At 45.4% G+C, this 4,446-nt stretch overlaps 1 non-coding gene across 1 annotated transcript; it reads left to right on the plus strand.

Moving 5' to 3' along the window:
* Positions 1–3,063: 3,063 nt before the first annotated feature.
* Positions 3,064–3,134, plus strand: Trnag-ccc. The gene has a single exon. It is a non-coding gene; the product is annotated as a tRNA-Gly (tRNA).
* Positions 3,135–4,446: the final 1,312 nt, after the last annotated feature.

Raw genomic sequence — 4,446 nt, forward strand, 5'->3', positions numbered from 1 at the left:
GTTCGAGAGGCTTCCATCTGTAGTCACTTAGTCTTGCTGCTTTGGACCTGTGTTGTGGAATAGAGTATTTGTTTGACTATGTAAAGATATGTTGCTGTTTTACCTTGCCTGCCTAAGGCACCTGATTGGTCTAATAAAAAACTGAATGGCCAATAGTTAGGCAGAGGAATAAGTTGTGTGTTGTCGTTTAGACAGCCTGAACTCTCAGTCCTCTTCTTCTGCCGTCCAAGTGGTAGGATTACAGGTATGTGCCATTATTCCCCCAAGAGCCCAAGTTTTTAACCGCCTGGCGAAAACCATGAGAAAGATCCCCTGACGGCATCACTTCTGGTGCAAAGATGGATGACGGTGCACGGGTGAGCTTATTGTCATGGTGACAGTACCCAAGAGACACAGTTTGGAGGAGGCCGTGTTTCGTTGGGCTCACAGTGTCAGTCCATGGCCCGCTAGAGGACTTAGTGCTGTGGCCTAACACGAGGCTCAGCGTCATTGTGGGTACTGTGCGGTGAGGCAGACAGGAAGCAAAGAGGAGGGGTAAATGCTAAGAGGCTCCTTCAGAACACAGCCCGGTACCTTCTTCCGGTTAGGCCCCATCTTCTAAACATTTCAACACCACCCAAAGTAGTGTCACCATCAGGGAACCAAGGCTAAGACACCTGAGCTGGGGGCGGGGAGGGTATTTCATATCCAAACCACAACATGTCCAAACACTTAGGCTTCGGACGCTCACGGCTCTCCTGCTCATCTGTCTCCTCCCTCCCACTGTATACCAAATGCTCATCTATATGGATTCTTTATGCAAACTACCTCCCTCTTCACGGAGCCAGCAGTATCCAGAGGCAGTGGAACCTCTAAGAGGCAGTTCTTAGTGACAGGTTTTCAGGGCACTGGGGCATGCCTTTGAGTGGGATAGTGGAGCCCCAGAAACTTCCTCTTTATCTTTTCCTGGTTGTGTGGTAAAGGATTTTGTTCCATAGATGCACAGACCATGATATCTGGCCTCACCACAGGTCCGAAAGCAACAACCAATCAAAAATGAACTAAAATTTCTGTGCTGGTTTCTTTGTCAACCTGACACAAGCTAGAGTTATTTGGGAAGAGGGAACCATGAGTGAGAAAATGCTTCCACAGCATTGCCCGTAGGAAATTCTGTGGGGCATCTTCCTGATTACTGATGGATGCTGGAGGGCCCAATCACTCCGGGACAAGTGCTCCTGGGCTATATACGAAAGCAGGCTGAGCAAGCCAGTCAGCAGCATCCTTCCCTGATCTACTTCAGGCCCTGCCTCCGGGTTCCTGCCCTGACTTCCCTTCATGAAGGACTATATGCTGCAAAATAAAATAAACCCTCTTCTCCCCAGGTTTCTTTTAGTCACAGTGTCTATCACAGCAATAGGCACCTAAGACAACTTCTAAAACAATGAGTTAAAGTAACACAGATTCTTTTTTTTTTAAGTCCACCCTATTGTTTGTCTTTTTTTAAAAAAAAAAACTTATTTATTATACAGTGGTCTGTGTGCATGCAGAGGGCACCAGATCTCATTACAGATGGTTGCGAACCACCATGTGGTTGCTGGGAACTGAACTCAGGACTTTTGAAAAAGTAGGCAGGGCTCTTAACCACTGAGCCATCTCTCCAATGTATAACACAGCTTCCTTATGTTGAACTTTCTTCTGTGTTTGTTAGTGTTGGAAGCCGAGTAACAGACACTGTATCAATAGATAATAGTTTTGTTTTGACTATAGATGTGTCCATATTTCTATTGCAAAACAGTCACTTGGGATACAGTGTTGCAAATGGAGCAGAATAGGTGAGACTGACTGTAAGGAAGCCAGTGTTTGAGCCGTTTATATTTAATGGATTTAAGAAGTAGTGTATGAAGGATGCAGTTGATGATGAGTCTGGAGAGTCCAGCAAATCCAAACAACTAAGCTGGAAACAAAGTGTAGTGCTGAGAGACTGCGAGTGTTTATCTAAGGGAAATGTCAAATTCTGGGTCAGGCAGTAAGATGAATGTTAATGAGGGCACATGGACCAGGCAGGGATAGGGACAGACTTCTGTGATGGACTGAAACTCAGAACAGCGCGCTGCTCATAGGGAGCTCACTGTGCTGACGTGGAGGGTGGCATGGGCTACCGACCTTGGATTCACTGGAGTGTGGCAGTGCAGAATTTGTCACTATGTATGCATCTGAGGCTTTCTGGGAGTTAGGAGTTGAGAGGAGGAAGTGCAAGTTTGCAGGTTGGGAAATAAATGCACGTGGCCCTCAGACAGCATGCTTGCCAAAGCTGTCTGTGTCTTCGCGGTTGGGCAAAGGGCAGCTAGACGCAATCACTCTGCAAGGTCAGTATGGAGCTGAGGTTTCTTGCAGATCTCAGGTTTGTGATTTAATCTGCACCCGAGTCCAGAACCTGAGGCCTGTGTTTGTCAAAAACAGAAGCACAATTGTCAGAATGACTCTTGTCTTTTAAAAAGTTAGGAGGACTCCTGGGCTCAACCCCCAGGGCAGCTGTTCTGTTCTGTTTTGTTCCCTCCTGAAGGACTGGAGAGACAGATCTCTCCAACGTCTAAACTCTGCCAAAACAAAAATAAAGCGAAAGCACATCCTGTAGTTACAATAATTAGGAGACTGATCACATCAACAAACGTCACATAACATGATCAACTACCAAAACTAACTCTGCAACCCAAAATTTGATTATGCCCGTCTGCCCCTATTGTTCCTTTAATTTTAATTTTTCTCATTTCTTCCTTGGTTAGACTAGGTCCCCACAGACTGGTCACCTAAGAAACACAGAAACAAACACCAAGGCAACCATCTGAAATTAAAAATTGAAGATTAGGGATCAGAACTAAGAGATGCATGCAGCCTAAAAGCTATTTTTTCGGGTAGAGTTGGGTCAGGCAAAACAGACAGGGTTTCTTCTAGTACAATGTTTGTATAAAAGCAACTGTTTTGGATGCATTGGCTACTTTTCAATCAATGCTGAGACCAAATCAAAGCACGCACCTTTGTTGAAACACTAGGTCTTTCCACCCTTCAAAACTCAGTGTACAGGGAGCATTGGTGGTTCAGTGGTAGAATTCTCGCCTCCCACGCGGGAGACCCGGGTTCGATTCCCGGCCAATGCAAGATTTTCGAAATTCTGTTTTACATTTCTAGCTCATTAGTAGAAACAGCACACAGTGTCTGAAATTCTATTATACCGTCCATTACAATTCGCAGTCTTGCCGTTCTCCGACCGCACCAGAGTTAAACACTGAAAATGGTGGAGCTACGATACTGCGTGTCGGTGCCTAAGATGACTGTTTCTGTTACAGAACCTTAGAAACCTCAAAAGCCAGCAGGTCCCCAATTCCGGCTGGACCTTAGGCTGACCACTGGGTGCGGTTCCCTATAGAGAAAGGAGAGCTGCTGGAGGGGGTAGGCCCTGGGTCAATCCATTGATCCCAGAAAAGCGTGAATGGGGGACGGGCGAGGATGGGGGACGACTCAACCAGAAGACCCGGGTGCGTATCCTGAGTTTAGGAATCCAGTTTGTCACCACCGCTAGCGGCTGTGCTCTCCGGGTGTTCCACAGGCCCTTCAGAGTTCGAAGGAGGAAGCAGTCCATATCCCTGGCAATGTGTGTCAACAGAATCAGCCCCAAAAGCTATTCTTTTAATAATAAATAAATAAATAAATAATAAGAACTGTACTTTTAATAAGAAAAAAAAACAAGTTTGGTTTTGTTTCTTAGCACTTGAGGAGGCTTCGGGAAAAGTGTACAACAGAAAATCTGTGTGGGCACAGGTGAGGTGGCTCAGCAGACAAAAGAGCTTGCTGCTAAGTGTTGATGACCTGAGTTCGATCCCAGGAACCCATGAACAAGGCCAGAACTGACCTCTGCCCTCATGTGCCCCCAAATAAACACACACAACAAATTAGATAAAACTTTTTTTATTTTAGAAAAGTAGTGTGAATGCCACTGTGGTGCAAAGATGATGATTCTCCAAATTCTCTCTTATCCAAGAATAGCTTAATCTAAGTTTTTTTTTTAAAGAGGGGTTTTAGACAATAATCCTTCTATTTATTTATTTAGACACAGGCTAGCAGTGAACTCAGTCTCCACTCCCCAAGTGCTGACATTCCTCAATGTTCAGTCAATCTCAATCTCTCTCTCTCTCTCTCTCTTTTTATTTTTCAAGACAGGGTTTCTTTCTGTGTAGGCTTGGCTGTCCCAGAACTCACTCAGTAGTCCAGGCGGTCTTCCAACTCAAGGCTCAATATTTCTCTTTTTAACAATGTATTACAGCTGGTGGTGGTGGCACTCACCTTTAATCCCAGCATCCAGGAGGCAGAGGCAGGTGGATCTCTGTGAGTCGGAGGCCAGCCTGGTCTACAAAGTAAGTGAGTTGCAGGATAGCCAGAGCTGTTACACAGAAAAAAAAACTGTCTCAATAA

Source organism: Microtus oregoni, unplaced genomic scaffold (assembly GCF_018167655.1).
Source record: "Microtus oregoni isolate MIOR12 unplaced genomic scaffold, Mior012 000007F_ref0000211, whole genome shotgun sequence".
NCBI classification, from domain to species: domain Eukaryota; kingdom Metazoa; phylum Chordata; class Mammalia; order Rodentia; family Cricetidae; genus Microtus; species Microtus oregoni.